This window comes from Tachyglossus aculeatus, chromosome 1 (assembly GCF_015852505.1).
Source record: "Tachyglossus aculeatus isolate mTacAcu1 chromosome 1, mTacAcu1.pri, whole genome shotgun sequence".
Taxonomy (NCBI): domain Eukaryota; kingdom Metazoa; phylum Chordata; class Mammalia; order Monotremata; family Tachyglossidae; genus Tachyglossus; species Tachyglossus aculeatus.
Genome location: NC_052066.1, coordinates 91,187,585 through 91,213,115, shown reverse-complemented (window position 1 = coordinate 91,213,115; position 25,531 = coordinate 91,187,585). Strand labels below are relative to the sequence as shown.

Genomic DNA, 25,531 nt, shown 5'->3' with positions numbered 1-25,531 from the left:
TGTAGAATTTTCCTCAAATCAAATCATATTTGCTAAGTGCCCATCTATTTCCCTGAAAGTGTACAGAGAGGGCTCAGAATTGAAACAAACAGTTGCATGACAGCATCCCCCTTGGAAAGAAAACTAGGTAAAGGGCACCTGCAAAGAAGGGGGAGGAGTGCCAGAACTTTGACAGCAATAGCAGGATTCCATAGAGGCAGAGAGCATGGGAAATAATAATAATAATAATAATAATAATAATAATAATAATAATAATAATGGCATTTATTAAGTGCTTACTATATGCAAAGCATTGTTCTAAGTGCTGGGGAGGTTACAAGGTGATCAAGTTAACCCAAAAGGGGCTCACAGTTTTAATCCTCATTTTATAGATGAGGTAACTGAGGCACAGAGAAGAGAAGTGACTTGCCCAAAGACACACAGCTGACAATTGGCAGAGCCGGATTTGAACCCATGACCTCTGACTCCAAAGCCCGGGCTCTTTCCACTGAGCCACACTGCTTCTCTATCAAATCAATCAATCAATCAACCTGTCAATGGTATTTATTGGATAATTATTGTGTGCAGAGCACTGTACTAAGCACTTGGGATAGTATACTATAACAGAATTGGTAGACACATTCCTTGCCCAAAAGAGTTGGGGGTGGGGGGAAGAGGGAAAGATGGAAAGAGATAGAGAGAGGGGGGGAAGAGGAAGAGAGAAAGAGAAAGAAATGGAGGGAGAGATGGAGAAAAGGAAAAGGGGAGAGATTAAGTTCTCATTCCCCCTTCTCCCACTCCCTTCTGTATTGCCCTTGCAACTGGATTAGCAGCCTTCGTCCATCCCCCCCTCACCCCCACAGCACTTAAATACATATACACGTAGAGAAGCAATGTTGCCTAGTGGATAAATCACAGTCCTGACAGTCAGAAGATCCTGGGTTCTAATCCTGGCTCCGCCACTTGTCTGCTATGTGATCTTGGGCAATTCACTTCACTTCTCTGTGCCTCAGTTACCTCATCTGTAAAATGGGATTGAGACCTTGAGCCCCTTGCAGGAGAGGGATTCTGTCCAATCTGATTTGCTTGTATTCACCCCAGTGTTTAGTACAGTGCCTTGCACAAAGTAAATGCTTAACAAATACCATAATATTAATAATTATAATATGTAATGGATTTTTTTATATTAATGTCTGTCTCCTCCTATAGGCCGTTAACTTGTTTCGGGCAGGGAACATATCTTCCAACTCATATTGTCCTCTTCCAAACGCTAAGTACAATGCTCTGAATATAGTAAGTGCTCAATAAATGTGATTGATTAATTGAGTGAAAGGGGAGAGAGGGAGAGACAGAGGCAACCAGAATACTAACCTAGGAGAGCTTGAGAAAGGAGCAGAGGGGAACTGGGAAGAAACCCAACTGTGGGGCATCCTGATTACTGGATCTCTCTCCCCAGTACCTTTCCTTCTGCTCTTCCATGAATCCCCACCTTATTGAATGCACATCTCCTCCAAGAAGCCTTCCCTGACTAAGCCCTCCTCTCCTTTTCCCCCAGTCCCTTTTGCGCCACTCGTACTCCTTCATTCATCCTCCCTCCCATCCTCATATCACATATATATAGCTGTATATATCTGTAATTTATTAATTGATCTATTTATATTTATATTAATGTCTGTCTCCCCCTCTAGACTGTGAGCAGGAATGTATCTATTTGTTGTTGCATTATTATTAGTATTATGGTATTTATTAAGCGCTTACTATAAGCACTGTTCTATGCACTGGGGTAGATGCAAGCTAATCAGATTGCCCCACGTTGGGCTCACAGTCTTAATCCCCATTTTCCTGATGAGGTAACTGAGGCACAGAGAAGTTAAGCAGCTTGCCCAAGGTCACACAGCAGACAAGTGGAGGAGCTGGGATTAGAACTCCTGTCCTCTGACTTCCAAGCCCGTGCTCTTTCCACTAAACCACAAATGTACTCTCCCAAGCTTTAGTAAAGTGCTTTGCACACAGTAAGCACTCAATAAATATGATTAAAAAATACAAGATAATCAAGTCAGATACAGTCTTGTCTCACATGGTGCTCATAGTCTAAGGGGGAGGATGATCAGGTATTTCAACACATTTCACTTCCATTTTACACCTGAGGAAACAGAGGCACAGTGAAATTAAGTGACTTGCCCAAATTCACACATAAGGCAAGTGGTGGAGCCAGGATTTGAATCCAGGGTCCCTGACTCCCAGGATCATGCTCTTTCTACTGGGCCATACTGTTTCTAAGAACGCAATAAATTCCACCGATTGTCTCATGAAAGTCATGTAGATTTTTTTTTAATGCCCTGGAATCATTATGTTTTGAACTGAAAGTAGACCATCAAGCCCAATTCCAAGACCAAACTGAATTTTAAGGAAGAACTCTGATTGGAAAGTGGTGTGATGAGCAATGGAGAGCTTGCTGGCATGAAGTCAGTCACCCTGAACTGGTTACACTTTGGTGTGTCTATCAGCCCTTCACCCTGCCAGGATCTCACAGGAAATAACTGGAAGCACCAATGTGTTCTTTTTTCCCATTGGATATTTTATTTTCAGAAAATGGCAGCTAAGCAATTATCAATATGTTCCTTGGCTTGGGAAAACCTTGAAAACAGAGCATGCCACTTGAATGAAAATCAAGGCTGATGTCTGAATACAGAATCTCTTTGTTTGGTACTGAGTGATCATGCTTGTTTCAGATTGATCGTACATTTTTTTTATGAGTAGCAAATGCATGGAAGACGTGTGAGAAGGCAAATCTTTTTACAGGTGTAATTGCTTGTAACTATTTTATTATGGCTTTTTTTGGTATGGGGTTTTGGAAAATGAAAGATGACTTGAGAAGGTCTTGTAGAACGATCACAACTCTTGAAGTTATTATTGCAAGTATAAATATAATGATGTGGGTTTCCATTTGCAAGACAGAAAGGAAGTCATTTCAGATAGTTGCAGTGCTTGGAAGTGGATTTAGAGACAAATACAGCTTAAAATTCTTAGGGCACAAAGAGTCCTGATCCAGGAACCAGGGGCCAGAGGAAAAGGTCCAAATAAGAAAAATGAGAAAGAGGGATGCTAAATGCTTCTCTTATTGACCGCCAAAGAGTCTTTATTTGTCACTAAGTTCGCCATTCTCTATCTGATCTTAGTGCTTCTTGTTGTGGTTCTAAATAGTTTTTTAATCCCTTTACCTGAGTGTAAATGAACAATCCAAAACACATGAACATCATTTTAGAGCTGTCCTTCATTTTTAAAGATGTCATTACACTCAATGAGATTGTAGTGTTGTGTGCAGGTTTGAAGAGTTCAGATTGAACCATCCTCATTAGAGACAAATGGGGAAATCATACATTCTGTAGTATTGGGCTCTCCCAAGCACTTGGTACAGTGTTCTGCACATAATAAAGAAGCAGCCTGGCCTATTGGATATAGCATGGATTTGGGAGTCAGAAGAACCTAGGCTCTAATCCTGGCTCTGCCACTTCTCTGCTATGTGACCTTGAGCAAGTCACTTAACTTCTCTGTGCCTCAGTTACCTTATCTGTAAAATGGGGATTAAGACTGTGAGCTCTATGTGGGACAGGGATTGTGGCCAAACTGATTAATTACCTTGTATCTACCCCAGTGTTTAGAACAGTGCCTGGAACATAGTAAGTGCTTACCAGTACTATAAATAAACAAGTAAATACTCAATAAATACTATTGCTGCTGCTGCTGCTGCTGATGGTGGTGGTACATCGTAGACAGGAACACTATAAATGGGAAGCAGCGTGGCCTAGTGGAAAGAGCATTGGCCTGGGTGTCAGGGGACATGGGTTCTAATGTCGGCTCCACCACTTGTCCACTGTGTGGCCTTGGGCAAGTCACTTAACTTCTCTGTGCCTCAGTTACCTCATCTGTAAAATGGGAATTAAGACTGTGGGCCCTATTTGGGACAGGGACTGTGTCCAACGTGATTAGCTTGTGTCTTCCCCAGTGCTTAGAACAGTGCTTGACATGTTAGAGAAGCAGCAGCGCGGCTCAGTGGAAAGAGCACGAGCTTTGGAGTCAGGGGTCATGGGTTCAAATCCCAGTTCCACCAATTGTCAGCTGTGTGACTTTGGGCAAGTCACTTCACTTCACATGCCTCAGTTACCTCATCTGTAAAATGGGGATTAAGACTGTGAGCCCCTTGTGGGACAACCTGATCACCTTGTAACCTCCCCAGCACTTAGAACAGTGCTTTGCACATAGTAAGTGCTTAATAAATGCCATTATTATTATAATTAGTAGTAGTAGTAGTAGTAAGCACTTAACTACCACAATTATTATTATTATTATTACAATGATCTTCTAAATTTGCCTTCCACTTTTGAGTAAGAGGCCCTTCAAAGCAGAGAAAAATGGGTATGAAGACCCCGGTGGACTTAGTGCCAGTTTTGAAAAGTAACTTCTGCCGATAAAGCCATGAGAACTAGAAAATTATCACACTCTTTTGGTGCTCCCACAGAAACCAACAAGCAAGAAGCTGAACTAGTCCTCAGACATCTGCACCACAAATCTTAACTTGAGTCACGGTAATAATAATAATGATAGTGGTATTTGTGCCCGGCACTGTTCTAAGCACTGGGGTGAATACAAGCAAATCGGGTGGGGCACAGTCTCTGTTCCACCTGGGATTCACAATCTTAATTCTCATTCTACAGGTAAGGTAACTGAGGCATAGAGCAGTTAAGTGACTAGCCCCACATCACGCAGCAGACACGTAGTGGAGAAGGAATTAGAAGCCAGTTGCTTCTGACTCCCAAGTCTGTGCTCTATCCACTTGGTCTCACTGCTTTTCACTTCTCATTTCCCTTTAGTATCCTTTTAGTATCTCTCTAGTTCTGGGTTTAAAGACTGGAAGGCCCCTAATGAAAAGAACTGTGGAATTTATTAAATGCTACTATGTTCCAAGTATATGCTCAGTCCTGGGGTAGACTCAAGATAATCAGGGGGGATACAGTCCTTATCCCACATGGGGCTCATGGTCTAAGGGGGAGGGAGAACAGAGTCAGTTGGTATTTCATTTTACAGATGAGGAAATTGAGGTACAGGGAAATTAAGTGACTTGTACAAGGTCATACAACAGGTAAGAAGCCAGAATTAGAATGCAGTTCTTCTGCTTTCCAGGCCCCTCTACTCTTTCCACTAGGCTACCCTGAGGGGGACTTTCCAGGGTAGCCATTCCCTGGAAAAGCCAGAGAAGCAGCATGGTGTTGTAAATAGAGCACGGGCCTGGGAATCAGAAGATTATGGGTTCTAATCCAATCCCTGTAACTTGGCTACTGTGTGACCTTGGGCAAATCACTTCACTTTTCTGTGGCTCAATTACTTCATCTGTAAAAATGGGGATTGAGACTGTGAGCATCATATGGGATAGGGATTGGGTCCAACCCAATTTGTTTGTAACCACTCCAGCACTAAATACTGTGCCTGGCACATAGAAAGCGCTTAACAAATACTATTATTATCATTATTATTATTGTTTTCAGAGGTGCAACCTCTCTAGGAAGTCCCTCCTCATCTCAGAGTCACTTTCAGAGCAACCTCTCTAGGAAGTCCCTCCTCATCTCGGAGTCACTTTTAGAGACTTCCCCATGGGGACCACCTCAACTTGCACTGTCCCTTCCTTTCAAGCTAATCTATTCACTGAGCCTCCCTATGTACCACTGTATGGTATTTGTTAAGCACTTACTATGTGTCAGGCACTGTTCTAATTGCTGGGGAAGATAAACAATAACCAGGTTGAACACAGTCCATTTCCCACATAAGGCTCACAGTCTTAATCTCCATTTTACAGATGAGGTAACTGAGGAACAGAGAAGTTAAATGACTTGACTGAGGTCATACAGGAGGTAAGTGGTGAAGCCAGGATTAGAAGTAAGGTCCTTCTGACTCCTAGGCCTATGCTCTATCCACTAGACCACGCTGCTTCTTATCTCTCCCACCACCAAACTCATCATCATAATAATAATAATAATGGCATTTATTAAGCACTTGCTATGTGCAAAGCACTGTTCTAAGCACTGGGGAGGTTACAAGGTGATCATGTTGTCCCACGGGGAGCACACAGTCTTCATCCCCATTTTACAGATGAGGGAACTGAGGGACGGAGAAGTGAAGTGACTTGCCCAAAGTCACCCAGCTGACTCCTGGCGGAGTCAGGATTTGAACCCATGGCCTCTGACTCCAAAGCCTGGGCTCTTTCCACTGGGCCACACTGCTTCTCCTACCTCATTATGATACTCCCTACCTCCTGCTTCCTGGAACTCCCTCCCTCCCTTTTCACATCTGACAAACCACTGTTCTCTCCATCTTCAAAGCCTAGATTTAGCCTTCAAAGAGGCTAAATCTCCCCCAAAAGTCCATCTCCATGTAAAGCTTTCTTCCTAATTTTCCCCTAAACCACTTCTTAAGCACTTTCACACAGTCTAAGAATTTACCTACGTTCTACATATAGCACTCATAGTACTTAGGTGCTAATCTTACTCAGACATACCCCCGGTTAAGGCCACCTCCTGATACATACTGCTCAGAGACACAGCCAGTATTGTCTGACACCTTGGCAAATTTGCTGCATCTTTGCAGAATGATAAAGTAGATGAAGACGTGTATCATCTCTTCATCTCCAACTAAAATTCTGGGACTGAGAAGTACTGCACCCATTTTAAAGAAAGCAGATGAATTTATGAAAATGATGGAAAAAGGCCCAGTTGAAGGGAAGAGTTCAAAAGTCTGAAGAGGTATTCAGAAGGAGCTAGTTTGCTACAAGGTAATTTACGAAGATTGCTCTGCACACAGTAATCACTCAATAAATATGATTAAATGAATGAATGAATGAAGGATGTGATTCAATTTATTATTATATACTAGTTATTATATATTATATTATTATATTTCACATATGTATATATAAATAATAATAACAACAACAATAATAATTGCGCTACTTGTTATGGACTTACTATGTGCCAGGCACTGTACTGGGGTAGATACAAAGTAATCAGGTTCGACATAGTCCCTGGTCCCACACAATGCTCACAGTCTTCATCCCCATATTCAGATGTGGTATCTGAGGCCCAGAGAAGTGAAGTGACTTTCCCAAGGCCGCACAGCAGACAAGTATCAGAGCTAGGTTAGAACCTCTGTCCTTCTGATTCCCAGGCCCGTGCTCTATCCACTAGGTCATTAGACAGTCAGTAAAATAAGCTTCAACTTTATCAGTCTTGGGCAAAGATTCATAATTATACCCCATGCCTCATTTGGTTAAAGTTGTGACATTATGCTTTGAATTATTTCAGCAAATTTTGCACAATAATTTAGTTATACTTATTTAATTTTATAGCACATAAAGGAATTTCATATAATTTTTTTTGAAAATGTCTGGATTTCCATACAATCCCAGTTTGTTGCATGTAAGTCAATAACAAATCTATAGCACCCTACCCCATGATACAGCAGTTCAAAATACATCCCCATTTTAGGGGATGGATGAGATAACATCTGAAAAGTTAACAGACCACTTCAGGAAGGTGCCACAGATACTTCATTAACAGTATTATAATTATAAGGAGCTCTGTGTCTCGTCAGCGTTTTGAGATCTTCCCTGACCCAAAATAAAATCTAGTGAATCATTTTTGTACTACTTATCTGTTTCTGGGTTAAGCAATTCAAGGAAGGATACATGGTCTACGGGGAAGAGCAAAACTGGAGATGGTGTTACTGGCCCAGATCTGCTAGTGGCCTCTATTGCCCCATCTGTAAAATGGGGATAAAATATCTGCTCTTCCTAGCTTCCTACCTCAGGGACTGTGTCTGATCTAATTATCTTGTGTAACACAGTGTTCGACACATAATAAGCACCCCCACCAAAGGACAGGGACTATGTTGAATTCTCTCATGTGTATTCTTTCCCGGCGCTTAGCACAATGCTTTGCACACAGTAAGTGCTTAGTACCACAGTTAATCTTATTATATGCGCTTCTGTCAAATGAAATATTGTCCTCTAGAAGGCAGCAGTAAACAGGGTTACATTACAGTTGGTTCTCATCGATTCTCATAGCTTGCCTAAAGATGTTCATACTTTTAGAGAAACTGTCTTGCCAATTCTCAGTTAAAGGTAAGTGTCAGTAATTGGAGAACCCTACCCCATTTTTATGAAGAGAAAATGAATGAATTCCAAGTTAGTACAGTGCTTTGCATACAGTAAGCACTCAATAAATACAATTGAATGAATGAATTTCAGCAATTTCAACAAAACTAGACATTCAGAAAGCATATGTTTAAGTTGCTAATGCCTTTAGAGTTAACTGATTTAATTCTAATCATCTCCTGAAAGATGCTTATGACTCTATGCAATATTTTATTTGTAAGTGCAACTCTCCTTGGCATTTTGCTTGGATATCTTTGCATTTTTATATTATTTCTGTGGAGGTAGCTTAACCCAGTGAACTGAAAAGACTTCAGATTAGCTATTGCATAATTTTGGTATGATCTCTTTCCAATTCTGTGACTCTCTTTTCCTCATTTCCTCATTTTCAACTGTAGCCAGCCAACAGTAAGAGTTTCTGGGCTCTGCTACTTGAGTGAGAGGTCCTAGATTTTTGGTACTCTCCCACAAAAGTGGATCCTGAATTAGGACTGAAGGAGATTGACACCCATGCCCATCATCCCTGTCAGCTCTTCCGTACATTCAACTCCCTTCTCAGGCCCCCAGTTCCTCCCCCTCCTCCTTCCCTCACCCCCAACGATCTGGCCTCCTACTTCATTAACAAAATTAAATCCATCAGGTCCGACCTCCCCAAAGTCACTCCCCCCCTTCTCCAACCCCCAGGCTCTCAACACTCTCAGCTACTCTCCCATCCTTCCCAGCAGTATCCTCAGAGGAGCTCTCCTCCCTCCTCTCAAGTGCTACTCTGGCCACCTGTGCTTCTGACCCCATTCTCTCTCATCTCATGAAATCTCTCGCTCCAGCCCTTCTCCCCTCCTTAACTTCCATCTTCAACCGCTCACTCTCCACTGGTTCCTTCCCCTCTGCCTTCAAACATGCCCATGTCTCTCCCATCCTAAAAATAACCTCTCTGGACCCCACCTCACCTTCTAGTTATTGCCCCATCTCCCTCCTACCATTTCTTTCCAAACTACTTGAACGAGTTGTCTACAGGTGCTGCCTCGAATTCCTCAACACCAACTCTCTCCTCGACCCCCTCCAGTCTGGCTTCCGTCCCCTACATTCCACGGAAACTGCCTTTTCAAAGGTCACCAGTGACCTCCTGCTTGCAAAATCCAACGGCTCCTACTCTATCCTAATCCTCCTCGACCTCTCAGCTGCCTTTGACACTGTGGACCACCCCCTTCTCCTCAACATGCTATCCAACCTTGGCTTCACAGACTCCGTCCTCTCCTGGTTCTCCTTTTGTCTCTCTGGTCGTTCATTCTCAGTCTCTTCTGAAGGCTCCTCCTGCCCCTCCCATCCCCTTACTGTGGGGGTTCCCCAAGGTTCAGTGCTTGGTTCCCTTCTGTTCTCGATCTACACTCACTCCCTTGGAGACCTCATTCGCTCCCACGGCTTCAACTATCATCTCTACGCTGATGACACCCAAATCTACATCTCTGCCCCTGCTCTCTCCCCCTCCCTCCAGGCTCGCATCTCCTCCTGCTTTCAAGACATCTCCATCTGGATGTCTGCCTACCACCTAAAACTCAACATGTCCAAGACTGAACTCCTTGTCTTCCCTCCCAAACCCTGCCCTCTCCCTGACTTTCCCATCACTGTTGATGGCACAACCATCCTTTCCGTCTCACAAGCCCGCAACCTTGGTGTCATCCTCGACTCCACTTTCTCGTTCACCCCTCACATCCAAGCTGTCACCAAAACCTGCCGGTCTCAGCTCCGCAACGTTGCCAAGATCCGCCCTTTCCTCTCCATCCAAACCGCTACCCTTCTCGTTCAAGCTCTCATCCTATCCCGTCTGGATTACTGCATCAGACTCCTCTCTGATCTCCCATCCTCCTGTCTCTTCCCACTTCAATCCATACTTCATGCTGCTGCCCTGATTGTCTCTGTCCAGAAACGCTCCGGGCATGTTACTCCCCTCCTTAAAAATCTCCAGTGGCTACCAATCAATTTGTGCACCAGGCAGAAACTCCTCACCCTCAGCTTCAAGGCTGTCCATCCCCTCGCCCCCTCCTACCTCACCTCCTTTCTCTCCTTCTACAGCCCAGCCTGCACCCTCCACTCATCTGCCACAAATCTCCTCACCATACCTCGTTCTCGCCTGTCCCGCTGTCGACCCCCGGCCCACATCATCCCCTGGCCTGGAATGCCCTCCCTCTGCCCATCCGCCAAGCTAGCTCTCTTCCTCCCTTCAAGGGCCTACTGAGAGCTCACCTTCTCCAGGAGGCCTTCCCAGACTGAGCCCCCTCCTTCCTCTCCCCCTCGTCCCCCTCTCGATCCCTTAGTCTTACCTCCTTCCCTTCCCCACAGCACCTGTATATATGTATATATGTTTGTACATTTTTATTACTCTATTTATTTATTAATTTTACTTGTACATATCTATTCTATTTACTTTATTTCGTTAACATGTTTGGTTTTGTTCTCTGTCTCCCCCTTCTAGACTGTGAGCCCACTGTTGGGTAGGGACTGTCTCTATGTGTTGCCAACTTGTGCTTCCCAAGTGCTTAGTACAGTGCTATGCACAGAGTAAGTGCTGAATAAATATGATTGATTGATTGATTGAGATTATCTGCTTCTTTTCTGGTTTTTTACACTCAGCATTGAGATGGAGGAGACGGGGAGCTGACAGGAAGCAGGAGCTGATGTAGATAAGAATTCAGACTGGGAGTTAGATCATCTTGGAACCTAGCCCTCCAGGGGCTTGAATCAATCCAAGGAGGACCAGCCACAAATGAAATCCAATCGATGTGGAGCTGAATTAAGGAAATTGAGGAAATCCTCCACCAAATGTTACAGGGAATTCAGGAAAATTTTTAAGGTGGGCTTTATTTGGGGAAATACCAAATATAATGCCATGTTCTTCCTGTATGCTTACCTTAGAATTCACAGCACAAAGCTGTGTCTAATTTTCTCTGTGTACACCCTAAGGCATATAGCACAGCACTGCATGATGCAGTTTCTATCAATAATTTTCACGATGCTGATGATGACTATGAATGAAAGCTTAAAGAGTGAGCAAATGAACACACTGAGGACTGGAATAACAAAAATAAGGAAATGAAACGCTGATAACTAACATTGTTGTGATGGGTACTGCATTGTTGTAAGTCATAATGTGATTTTCAAAACGACCTAGAAGAAATATAAATAGAAGAAGGGATAAAAGGGCAATTCATGTTCTTAAAAAATCCTAAAATTCTTAGAAAAAATCCTAAAACATCTGTCAAATGTTTTTCCTCTGCATAAAATTCTTAATATATAGGAAAGACAGAAACGGACAAAGAATGGCAATGGAAGTTGAAGGTGGCAGGATATTGCCGAAAGCTTGAAGAACAAGCGTTCTACCCTTGAAAAAGACACATTTATTGTAATACTTAATGTCTCCCTAGATTTCCAAGGCACACTAACAAGAATTATAAATGTATAATATCTCTGCCCAGTCTTGAACATAAATTTGACAACTTCTGAGGCATATTCTCAGCTCACTCCAGTCATCGCTTTGAAACATAAAACACAAATCACCCAGCTATGATAGCACACTGTCTAGAAATGCTTCATTTAGTTGCTCATAGTTAACATTTCCTCTCTAGACCATTAATCTCCTGTTGGCAGGGAGTGCCAATACAACTCCGTTGTGTTCTCCCAAGTGTTTAGTTCAGTGCTCTGCCCACAGTAAGTGCTCATTGAAAATAATTGCTCAATTGATTAATTAAAATTGCTATCATTCTTGAGGAGAGATTAAAACTTGCTCATGAACTGATACAATTTTTCAAGACATCTGGGATGTCTGGGGCAGATTCAGTCATTCATTCAATCATATTTATTGAGCGCTTACTGTGTGCAGAGCACTATACTAAGCGCTTGGGAAGTACAAGTTGGCAACATATAGAGACAGTCCCTACCCAACAGTGGGCTCACAGTCTAGAAGGGGGAGACAGACAACAAAACAAAACATATTAACAAAATAAAATAAATAGAATAAATATGTACAAGTAAAATCGAGTAGTAAATACGTACAAACACATATACATATATACAGGTGCTATGGGGAGGGGAAGGAGGTCTAGCAATCTCCTTTTTACAGAAGGGAAAACGGAGGCAAAGTTGAATAACGTGACTTTCCCAATGTCACCCGGCCAGTCAACTAGCCATGGAATTTACGTCCCTCCTATTGCTGTAGTACATTTTTTTGATATTTGGTGTAGGGCTCTGACCCCTTTACTTTACGCTCCTTGTAGGCTGGGAGCATGCCTCCCAACTCTGTTTTATTATACTCTACCAAGTACTTCCCCCCTCGGCGTCGCTCCTGGAGAGTTTCCAGTACTCTACCAGTCTCGGCTACAGGAGGGAGAGTCAAGCAGAGACCTACCCATTCCAGTCCTAGCTTGGCCAGTGGCAGTGAGTGGAAGGCAATCTGCTGTAAGTCAAAACTCACCCATGCTGGGCAGAAGCAGCATGGGAGAGAGTCGAGGGCGTAGGCCCGAGTTTATTGCACATAAGGTGACAATGGTAAATCACTTCTGTATTTTTACCAAGAAAACTCTATGGATCCACTACCAGAATTATTTCAGATGGAGAGCGGGGCGTTCTGGAAGAGATGTGTCCTTGGTGTCGCTATGGGTTGGAAATGACGGAATAAGACGAGACCAAGCACTTAGTACAGTATTCTGCAAACAGGAAGCATTCAATAAATACCACTGAATGACTGAGTTAATTTGGCAGAAAACTGAGAAAAGTTGATAGTCACTCCAGACATCTGAATCCAAACAAAAATTTTACTTCATTCAACAGGGAAGAAAGAGGGAAACAATAGAACCTAAACCAAATGCTTTCTACACCACTATTATTTAGCAGTGACAGTATTTATTGAGTAGTACTCTATTTCTGGAATGCCCCCTGGGTGCAGAGCACTGCACTAAGTGTTTACAGGATGAAGTGCATAGGGAACTCAGTCTCAAATGAGTCAGACAGCAGGGAGCTGTGAGAAAGGCACTGCAGCAGAAAGGCAAGGCAAGATCAGGATGTCCCGAGGAAGGTTTTATACTTTCCCAAGCATTTGCCACACTGTTCTGCACAAAGTAAGTGCTCAGTAAATACCACAGATTGATTGATTGATTAGAAAGATTGACTGGGAGAAACAGCATGCCTACTGGATAGAAGCATGGGCACGGGAATCAGAAGGGCTCTGGGTCTAATCCCGGCTTCAACAATGTCTGCTCTGTTACCTTGGGTAAGTCATTTCTCTGGGTTTCAGTTACCTCATCTGTAAAATGGGGATTACGACTGTGAGCCCAATGTGGGACATAGACTGTGTCCAACCTGATTAGCTTGTATCTACCCCAGTGGTTAGAACAGTGCTGGAACGGGCCAAAAAGCCCAGCTGCCCAGCCCGGATCTTTCCTTGAGATAAACAATGTGCTAGAGTGTGTTGGTCTCACATCAATCTTTTCAGCTTCATTTTCCAGCAAGGACAGGATCTTACTGGCCGTAACGTCAAGTTCTAAAACAGAAGACAGCTATACTACACATGCCGAGCAAAACATCTACAGAGAAAATGAATGAGGGACTGACTCAGCCAGCGGGTGAATCACAGTTGTCTCTTGGATAGACTGTAAGACCCCCCTCTAGGCTGCAAGCTCCTTGTGGGCAAAGAATGCATCTACCAAATCTGTTGTATTGTACTCTTCCATGCCTTTAGTTCAGTGTTCTGCACACAGAAGGTGCTCATTAAATATCATTGATTTTCCTATGGAAAGAGCTCCTAGGCTTCCCCCAAACTCTTCCACCATCACACAAGCAGCAGCGAGCATGAATTGGCTCAATCTCCTTCCCAATCACCTCCAAACTGCTCCCACCTCCCACACTTCCCTGTCTCCCATGTTGCTGTCACGGGGGACTCAACAGGCAAATTTTACTACCAATGGTATTCATTGAGCTCTTACTGTGTGCAGAACACTGTACTAAGGGACTGACTGACTGATTGATTGATTGATACATATGTTTTGCTACTTACTGATTGGGTCTCATTCCCAGAAATTTCCAAGGGGATCCCAGAGATATCCCAAACTATAGGCCTCTGGTCTCTAGGAGATACAGTTTCTGGGCAACAGGAGATGGAAATTTTTCTACTCTCCTTCAGTCTCTTTTACCTCTATTCTGCTCCCATCAGGGAATTGAATGTTTCTACCATGAGGCTCTGCATGCCCTCAGAAATCCTCTATTGCTTCCATCGGAGTATGGGAACCTCAGCTCAAATGCTATTTTCTTCTGTTAGACAACTTTCAAAGGGCTAGCAGGGGATGCATTAACAAGATTGATTTTATATTTCTTTTAACCACAGATTTCCCAGGTAACTAGCATTTCATAGGTTTACTAGAAAACCTATCAAAAATGTAATAGTGAGATTGCATCCTCCATTCAATGCTATTTTTTATGGCATTTGTGAAGAGCTAGCTACGTGTCAAACACTGTTCTAAGTGCTAAGATAGGTACAAGCTAATTAGGTCAGACAGTTTCTGTCCTGCATGGCACTCACAGTCTAATTAATAATAATAATGATGGCATTTGTTAAGCACTTACTATGAGCCAAGCACTGTTGTAAGCACTGGGCAGGGGGGGGGGGGTACAAGGTAGTCAGGCTGTCCCTCGTGGGGCTCACACTTTTAATCCCCATTTTAACAGATGAGTTAACTAAGGCACAGAGAAGTTAAATGACTTGCCCAAAGTCACACAGTTGACAAGTGGCGGAGCTGGGATGAGAACCCATGACCTCCTAAACCCGTGCTCTTCTCACTGAGCCATGCTGCTTCTCTATAATATAATAATAATAATGATACTTGTTTAGCACTTACTATGTGCCAAGCACTGTTCTAAATGCTGGGTTAGATACAAGTTAATCAGGTTGGACACAATCCCTGTCCCACATGGGGCTCACAGTCTAAGCAGGAGGACGACCAAGTATTTAATCCCTATTTTACAGTTGGGGAAAATGAGGCACAGAGAAGTGAAGCAAGCAATTGACAGAGTCAGGATTTGCATCCAGGTCCTCTGATTCCCAGGCCTGTGCTTTTTCCACTAGGCCATGCTGCTTCTCATACAAAGTGATGCAGGGATTGGACCTACAAAGGATATTGTTATAAGCGCTTAGTACAGTGCTCTGCACACAGTAAGTGCTCAATAAATATGATTGAATGAATGCATGAATACTCTCTCTTGGGAACTTTCCAAGGTGTTAAGTAAAGTACTTACTAGATTCAATACTCTTCCAAGTACTTAATACAGCTCTCTGTACACAGCGCTCAATCAATCAATTGTATTTAATGAGCGCTTACTGTGTGCAGAGCACTGTACTAAGAGCTTGGGAAGTACAAGTTGGCAACATATAGAGACATATAGACGTATAGAGAATAAATATGACTGGTTGAATGATGCAGCTGACTGACTTTCTGACAATAGAATTTCTCACCCCACAGAACATTCTCAATACAATTCTGAATCAGGATGGCAAGCGACATTAACATTTAATGCAATACAACAAGAAACAAGATGGCAAATGAAGCACACAATCAACAGAACAAAACAAATGTTAGGGGGGATGAAATAATCAGTTGATTATTTGCAGACAGTTAAGGTCTTTCTCCCACAGGCTTTGCCAGGCTCTCTGAAGTAGGCTGATCAGGAACGGAGGAAAGAAGTCAGACTCCAGTCTATTTTTCTCCTTGTTAGCTTTAGAATAGGGATTTGGGTTAGATGAGTTTGGAACTGCAACATAAATCCAATAATAATAATAATAATACTGGTACTTGCTAAGCACTTACTGTGTGCCAAACACTGTAATGGACACTGGTGTAGATACTAGATAATTAAGCTGAACATAGTCTCTGTTCCATATGGGGCTTCTCCTGTTAGGTTTTCCCACTCACAGAATATAGGTAGAACAAGGTAAATCAGGAAAAACTCAACTGTTCTTGGTCCCTCTATTCATAATTCTATTCTATTCTATTCCGAAGAGCAGCATGGCTCAGTGGAAAGAGCCCAGGCTTGGGAGTCAGAGGTCATGGGTTTGAATCCCGGCTCCACCACTTGTCAGCTGTGTGACCTTGGGCAAGCCACTTAACTTCTCTCTGACTCAGTTACCTCATCTGGAAAATGGGGATTAAGACTGTGAGCCCCACGTGGTACAACCTGATTATCTTGTATCCCCCTCAAGTGCTTAGAACAGTGCTTAACAAATACTATCATTATTATAATTCCCTGGACCTTTAACTGGGCTATTGAGCAAGCTAAAGTGGCCAAAAATACAAGGTGGAAAATCAGGCTTCTATGATCCTGTCAAAATGAATTTTGTTTATCTGGTCACTCTTTATCCCACAATGGCATGGACGATCAAGAGGATTTCATTCTAAATGTGAATTTCTCCTCAAACCGTGGAGATGGATAATCCTCCCTTTCCCCAATCGTTCTTCCCTTCCTCCTCCTCTGCTGGAACAGGGGGACATGGCCAGAATCCAATAATAGCAGTCTACACAGGTCAGTCCTAGCAAGGGAGGACAAAAAGCAGAGAAACTTTTTTTCAGTGGAAACTTTATGTGGAAATTAAGGAAACAGAATGTTACTATTTGAGTTAGAGTTCAGCTGGGACCCCAAGTTCAACCACCCGATTCTTACCAAGTGCGCTAAGGGGCCTTTAATAATCACAAGTGTCTCTGACTCATCATAAGCAAAATTGACTCAGAGGAAGAGATGTCACGGACTCAATCACTTATGCCACTCTTACTGTTTGAGGAGCTCCAGGCCAATATCTGCCTAACTTTTGCTGTCCATTCAGTCCAAAGCATAAATGGATATGTTAGACTGCAAAGGCTAAAATATGAGAGGGAAGGGTCTTGATTTTAATGAATGGACCAATTTCAGTTTTAAGAAGATAATTTTCCTATAAAAATTACTGTTTTGTTTACAGTCTTTGTGATGGTCCAGCAGGTTATCCCCACCTATAGATGATGGGGAAAGGCCCAGAAATTTCTAGAACAGAGAAATAACTCATTCTCTGGGACCCCCTACAAAGAGGAAAATATTTTTTCAGGGGTTGTCAGTCACTCACCACTAATTCCAGATTTTTTTTCCAAACAGAAGCAGCAGGGCCTAGTGGAATGAGCACGGGCCTGGGAGATAGAGGATCTTGTTTCTAATTCCTGCTCCACCAGTTGCCCGCTGTACAACCTGAGACAAGTCACAACTTATCTGTGGGTCAGTTCCTTTATCTTCAAAATGGGGATTCGATACCTTTGCTCCCTCCTACTTAGACTGTGAGCCCCATGTTGGGTGTGATTATCTTGTATCCTCCCCACTCTTGCTACCTCTAGGTCTACTTCCTTATCTTTTACAGCCATCTCCAAAGAGATCTCCTCCTTTCAAAATTTACCTTCTCAACCTGTGCCTCTGACCTCACCCCTCTCTCATCTTCTAAAAGCATTTGTTTCCTCCCTTATTATTATTATTACTATTATGGTATTTGTTAAGGACGTACTATGTGTTCTGTTCTAAGCACTGGGGTAGATGCAAGTTAATCAGGTTGGACACAATTTAAGTAGGAGTAAAAACAGGTATTGGACAGGTACGGAACCCCCACTTTCACAGATTTGAGGCACAGAGAAGTGAAGTGACTTGCCCAAGGTCACATAGCAAGCAATTGATAGAGTCAAGATTAGAACCCAGGTCCTCTGAGCCCCAGGCCCATGCTCTTTCCACTTAGTCCATGGTGCATCTCTGATTCCGCTCTTCTTTCCTAATCACCATCTTCATTCATTCACTTTCAGGTCTCACAATTAATAATAATGGCATTTATTAAGCGCTTACTATGTGCAAAGCACTGTTCTAAGCGCTAGGGAGGTTACAAAGTGATGAGGCTGTCCCACGGGGGGCTCACAGTCTTAATCCCCATTTTGCAGATGAGGTAACTGAGGCACAGAGAAGTGAAGTGACTTGCCCAAAGTCACACAGCTGACAATTGGCAGAGCTGGGATTTGAACCCGTGACCTCTGACTCTAAAGCTCGTGCTCTTTCCACTGAGCCATGCTGCTTCTCTAATTCAGAATGTCACTAAGTCTTGTCACTGTTTTGAGCACAACATTTCCTGGATCCATCCCTTCCTCTCAGTCCAGGTTCAGGTGCTGGTGTGGTCATATATATACTGCAGCCACACTATTATTTTAAGCCTCCTCCTTGGTCTCTCTGCCTCCGGCCTCTCCCCTCTCCAGTTTAGACTTCCCTGCTCTGCTTGGATCATCAATCAATCAATCAATCATATTTATTGAGCGCTTACTGTGTGCAGAGCACTGTACTGAGCACTAAGCTCTTGGGAAGTACAAGTTGGCAACATATAGAGACAGTCCCTACCCAGCAGTGGGCTCACAGTCCATCTTTCCAAAACATCACTCTACCCATATCTCCACTCCTCAAACCATTCAATGGTTACCCATTTCTTCCCCCTCAGCACTTATGATCCTCACAGCCACGCATAGCACTTTTTGTACATATCATTTTGTCTACTGTACTACTTAAGCACTTATTTTTTCATTTATCCATTCTTTTTCCCTCCTAATTGTAAATCGTTATATACTGGTGTCCTACATTAGACTGAAAGCTGCTCAAGGACAGGGATTGTTTCATTTTCCTCTAGTGTACTCTCCCTTGTGGTTAGCTCAGGACTCTCTGCCCTATGGGCTCTCAATAAGTACTCTTGATAAATTCATAATCAATCAAACGTTTCCAGGTTGAATTGTGTCAGAAAGTAGCCAGTCAATCGTATTTATTGAGTGCTTAATGTGTGCAGAGCACTCTACTAAGTGACTGGGAGAATACAATATAACTATAAACAAACGCATTCTCTGCCCACAATGAGCTTACAGCTCAGAGGGGGAGAAAGTACTAGAAGCAAATCCCTCTTAAGGTTGGCAAAAGAAGAGTTAATCCGCTTTTGGGTTTTTCCTCTGGAAGTAAAGTCACAGTGCTACTAAAAATCCAGTTAGGCTTCCATGATAATTGAGGATGTTCAGACATCATGTAACCAAAAGGGCATGGAAAAATAATGCAAACATATGCTGGTAAATCCCAGAAAAGCAAATCCCAAGTAGGTAGAAAATAATGTACAGTATTCTAAATTTGGTGAAGCAGAGTAGTAGCAACAGTGATAAGCAGTGTGGCTTAGTGGAAAGAGCCAAGGACTGGAAGTCAGAAGACCTGGGTTCTATTCCCGGCCCAATAAATTGCCTATTTTGTGATCTTGGACAAGTCAATTAACTTCTCTATGCCTCAGTTCCCTCGTCTCTAAGAAGTACCTGTTCTCCCCTCCCCTTAGACCATGAGCCCAAATCGGGCAGGGAGTGTATCTGCTTTGATTGCATTGTATTTATCCCAGGCCTTAATAAAAGTAGTAGGAATAATAATGATAATGATAGTAATAATAATAATAATAATAATAATAGTATTAGTAATTGTGATATTTGTTAAGTGCTTATTTTGAGCCATTCATTGTACTTGACACACAGTAACCATTTAGCAAATACTATTATTAGTAGTAGTACTAGAAGGAACAGGAGGAAGAGGAGGAGAAGGAGCAGCATGGCTCAGTGGAAAAGAGCACGGGCTTTGCAGTCAGAGGCCATGGGGTCAAATCTCGCTCCGTCAATTGTCAGCTGTGTGACTTTGGGCAAGTCACTTCACTTCTCTGGCCCTCAGTTCCCTCATCTGTAAAATGGGGATTAAGACTGTGAGCCCCCTGTGGGACAACCTGATCACTTTGTAACCTCCCCAGCACTTAGAACAGTGCTTTGCACATAGTAAGTGCTTAATAAATGCCATTATCATTTGACTGTGAGTCCCCCGTGGAACAACCTGATCACCTTGTATCCCTCCCCAGAGCATAGAACAGTGCTTTGCACATAGTAAGTGCTTAATAAATGCCATCATTATTATTATTATTATTATTGCATCCTGGGATCCATCCAATACAGGATGGGACCACACGGTTACTTATGGGAAACTCAGGTGGGGACGAGAAGAGAAATGAAAAATGTGACATGAAAAAGATGTGAAAATCTGCTGTCCTTTGTCAGAAGGTGGAAGGGGGCCCGGTGAATTTTTTCTTGTTATTGAAGACCTAACTGTAGAAGTCAATGCTGAAGAGGAATAAGCATCCTATTGGAACAATATTTACTGCCCACATGTTTGTTTTCCCGGCATCCTTTATAAAATAATAAATTGGCTGATTTCCAGGAGGGACCTCAATCATTCATTCATTCAATCACATTTATTGAGTGCTTACTGTGTGCAGAGCACTGTACTAAGCGCTTGGGAAGTACAAGTTGGCAACATAGAGAGACGGTCCCTATGCAACAGCAGGCTCACAGTCTAGAAGGGGGAGACAGACAACAAAACAAGACATATTAACAAAATAAAATAAATAGAATATTCATTCATTCATTCAATCGTACCTATTGAGTGCCCACTGTGTGCAGAGCACTGTACTAAGCGCTTGGGAAGTCCAAGTTGGCAACTTAGAGAGACGGTCCCTACTGCTATACTTCACTTAGCAGAGTTCTAGAGGCATGCAGTACTAGCAACTTTAATATGTTCCATGAACTCAATGAAGCCTTGTTTCCCATAAAAAATAATGTAAAAACATTAATGCATTTCCAAGATCCAAAAAACTGACCAAAGCAATCAAATATATTAAAAGCAGTAATAAAATATAGTTGTTTACTCAAATAGCAATGTAAATCTATATCCCAGATGAAAGATTTTGAATTAAAGGTTTTGTGAATATACGTATATATAGAAACAGTGATAGCCACCTTGTGTTAGCAGATCTTCCATCATCAGCTCAGCTAAATTGAAATAATAGTAATAGTGATGTTAATTCTGGTATTTGTCAAGCACTTAATCTAGGCAAAGCATTGTTATAAGCGCTGGGGTAGATACAAGTTAATCAGGTTGGCCACAGTCCCTGTCCCTCATAGAGTTCACAGTCTAAATTAGAGGGAGTAAGATTTAATCCTTATTTTATAGACGGGGTAACTGAGGCACAGAGAAGTTAAGTGACTTCTCCAAGGTCAGTCAGCGAACATGTGGCAGACCCTTGATTAGAACCCAGGTCCGTCTGAATCCCAGGCCAGTGTTTTTTCCCTTAGGCCACACTGTAGGGGAAGAAAAGGGAAGCACTTAAGCAAAGTAAATTTTGCAGTAACTACTGGAAGTAAGAGAGTGCTGTAAGCATTCCAGGACTAAAATGAAATAGCCTTGTTGCCAAAAAGAACATCATATCAGTGGATGTACTGTAAAGCCCTCTAATGACAGCTCTTATGAAACGTTGGAAAACAATGTAGTCCACAAGGTACTTCAGGATTTCCAAGCTGCACTGATTTGGAAACAATTTCAAAATGTCCCATTGTACTTTTGTACATTTTGGAGGAAATGACCATTTTTTTGGTCCAAATCACCTCTGAGCAAATCTCACTAGTGTTAATCAAGAGCAATATATCCATGAATCATGATGTCAACATTACTTCCTGATTGACTAAGAGCACTGTGAGGTTATCCACCCACTAATCCTGTCCTTTGAAGTACATTGCTGCCCCACAGAGTCTGAGGACAATTCCCAACACCTAGACAGACTGGCACTAGGATCAAAACAGAACAGAACTCCCTTTATACCTGGATGGGGAACATGTCTACTAACTCTGCTTATTCTGTACTCTCCAAAGCGCTTAGTACAGTGCTCTGCACACAGTACGTGCTCAATAAATATGTTTGATTGATTGTCAGTCCTGCTAATCCCAGGCCAATAAGAAAGAATGGGTGAAGATGCTAATTTCACCTCCTCTGAATCAACTCACCCGATTAGTACCTTCGTATTCTACACTGACAAACTGGGGCCAAGTTCAGGTCTCGACTCCCCAGGTTCTATATGTGTAATGAGGGAATTATTGGGAAGGTTAATGAAAAGGTTATGGATTCTAAAAAAGTTTTCAACCTTTCCTTAGATCTGTCCACTACCGATCCATTTGTCATGGGCTTTTGTTGCATGAGAAAATGCTGCAACAAATCATCAAAATTCAAACCACTGTCAAAGGTTAACATTAATGGATTGGAAATACCAGATCAACACTATGAGGCATTACACATCAATCCATAAATCCAAACATTGATTCTAACCTTAGTTGGACTTGACTACTTCCCTATCTCTAGATCTGCCTTTAATGCTAACCCTTTTCTTTGTTCTAACACCAGACCTAGTTATATTTTGAAGATGACTGAACTACACCTTTGGACATGGATCATGAATCAATCGATCAATCAATCAATTGTATTTATTGAGTGCTTACATCATCATCAATCGTATTTATTGAGCGCTTACTATGTGCAGAGCACTGTACTAAGCGCTTGGGAAGTACAAGTTGGCAACATATAGAGACGGTTTCCCTACCCAACAGTGGGCTCACAGGCTAGAAGGGGGAGACAGAGAACAAAACAAAACATATTAACAAAATAAAATAAATAGAATAGATATGTACAAGTAAAATAAATAGAGTAATAAATACGTACAAACATATATACATATATACAGGTGCTGTGGGGAAGGGAAGGAGGTAAGGCGGGCGGGATGGAGAGGGGGAGGAGGGGAAGTAAACACGTACCATTTTGAGTATTTTTGGACCACCTCAGTCAATTAATAAATAAATAAATCAATGGTATTTATTGAGCACTTATTGTGTGCAGAATACCGCACTAAGCACTTGTACTCTTGTACAATAGAACAGAGTTGGTAGACATGTTTTGTACCCACAAGGAGCTTACAGCCTAAAGATTGTCCATTAGAAATTGGATGATGGATCTCTTGAATCACCTACTTGCACAGGACTTTTACTTAGGGGTAAGGGAAGGGGCCCCTCTCAGGATTACATCTGGAGAGTTTCCAGTACTCTACCAGTCTTGGTTATAATAACAATAATAATAATGATGATGGCATTTATTAAGCACTTACTATGTGCAAAGCACTGTTCCAAGAGCTGGGAAGGTTACAAGGTGATCAGGTTATCCCACGGGGGGCTCACAGTCTTAATCCCCATTTTACAGATGAGGTAATTGAGGCACAGAGAAGTTAAATGACTTGCCCAAAGTCACACAGCTGACAATTGGCGGAGCTGGGATTTGAACCCATGACCTCTGACTCCAAAGCCCGGGATCTTTTCCACTAAGCCACGCTGCTTCTCTATGGGAGGGAGAGTCAAGCAGAGGCCTACTCATTCCATTCGTAGCTTGGCCAGTGGCTAGCGAGTGGAAGCCAATCTGCTACAAGTCAAAACTCACCTGTGCTGGGCAGCAGCGGCAGGGGAGAGAGTCAAGGGTGCAGACTCAAGTTTGCTGTGCAGAAGAAGGCAACGGTAAACCGCTTCCATATTTTTACCAAGAAAACTCTATGGATCCACAACGAGAACAATTGCAGATGGAGGTGGGGTGTTTTGGTAGAGATGTGCCCATCGGTCGCTATGGGTCAGAAACAACTCGACACAAAAGACAAGACAAAGGGAAAGGGATATCCCACTACTGTCAGCAGGGCATGAGCTTGAGTTGTTTTTCCAGTATTGGGGATGGATTATGCAGAGCCACCCACATTCTCAGACCCAGTCCTCCTGTGACCAGCAGTAGGAACTGTGAGATAATTGCATAGGTGTTTGACTCGCACTATGAGCCCTACTGAGAGCTCACCTCCTCCAGGAGGCCTTCCCAGACTGAGCCCCCTCTTTCCTCTCCCCCTCCCCGTCCCCCCCCACCCTACCTCCTTCCCCTCCCCACAGCACCTGTATATACGTTTGTACGGATTTATTACTCTATTTATTTTACTTGTACATATTTACTATTCCATCTATTTTGTTAATGATGTGCATCTAGCTTTACTCCTATTTATTCTGATGACTTGACACCTGTCCACATGTTTCGTTTTGTTGTCTGTCTCCCCCTTCTAGACTGTGAGCCCGTTGTTGGGTAGGGACTGTCTCTATATGTTACCAACTTGTACTTCCCAAGCGCTTAGTACAGTGCTCTGCACACAGTAAGCACTCAATAAATAGGATTGAATGAACTATGGGCTGGGGAAATCTGGTGAACAATCAGGACAGACTGGGCAACTGCACAAAATATTGAATCTAACCCCCCTCTAGATTGAAAGTTCCTTGTGGGCAGGGATATTGTCTACCAACTTGGTTATACTGCACTCTGCCAAGCATGAAGAACAGTGCACACAGTAAGTGCTCAAATACGAGTGATTGCTATCCATTCATTCATTCAATCGCATTTAATGAGCGCTTACTGTGTGCAGAGCACTGTACTGAGTGCTTGGGAAGTACAAATCGGCAACGTATAGAGACATTCCCTACCCAACAATGGGCTCACAGTCTAGAAGAGGGAGACAGAAAACAAAACAAAACAAATAGACAGGTGTCAATACCATCAGAATAAATAAAATTATAGCTATATACATGTAATTGATAAAATGAATATAGTAGTGAATGTGTACAAATAAAATAGAGCAATAAATATGTACAAATATATAATAATAATAATAATGGCATTTATTAAGCGCTTACTATGTGCAAAGCACTGTTCTAAGCGCTGGAACCAATTGGCAGTGGTGGAATTCGAACCCACGCCTCCAAAAAGACTGTAGCCTTAATCCAGTGCCTTAGACCACTCGGCCATACTACCACATTTGTACAAATGCTGTGGGGAGGGGAAGAGGATAGGGCGGGTGGGGGGCAATGGGGAGGGGAGGAGGAGAGGATAAAGGGGGAAACACCCATTTCATCAGCAAGCCACATGAATGTAGCAAGTGTCATGAATGCCAAAAAATATCCTGGAATCAATGGTAAAATGTTTGTATTCTCAATGGGCTTTTGGAACATGTGGGGAAGAGACAATCCATCAGTCATCAAAATGTTTCTTCTCTGGAAATGGAACTAATGCTTTAGACTTCACATAAAAAAACGAACAAATAAACCAAACTCTGGTGTGCTCCCCAGCTAGTCAGCGTCAGACGCAATGCAATGATAAATGGTAGTAGGTGTCAGATCCAAAGTAATGATAAAATCGGAGCCCCACGTGGGACATGGCCTGTGCCCACCTGATTGTATGCTATCTACTCTAGCACTTAGCATCACGTCTGGCACATTATGAGTGCTTAAAAAACACCTCAATTATTATATTTTTTTTAATGTTCTTTGTTAAGCGCTTACTATGGGCCGAGCACTGTTCTAAGCTCTGGGTTAG

At 42.6% G+C, this 25,531-nt stretch overlaps 1 protein-coding gene and 1 non-coding gene across 2 annotated transcripts in view; one reads left to right on the top strand and one right to left on the bottom strand.

Moving 5' to 3' along the window:
• GPR149 (G protein-coupled receptor 149) overlaps positions 1 to 25,531 on the bottom strand; it is a 76,066-nt gene that overhangs the window by 33,479 nt on the left and 17,056 nt on the right. The window lies entirely within an intron of this gene.
• Positions 12,498 to 12,634, top strand: LOC119935618. The gene has a single exon (XR_005453400.1). It is a non-coding gene; the product is annotated as a small nucleolar RNA SNORA7 (small nucleolar RNA).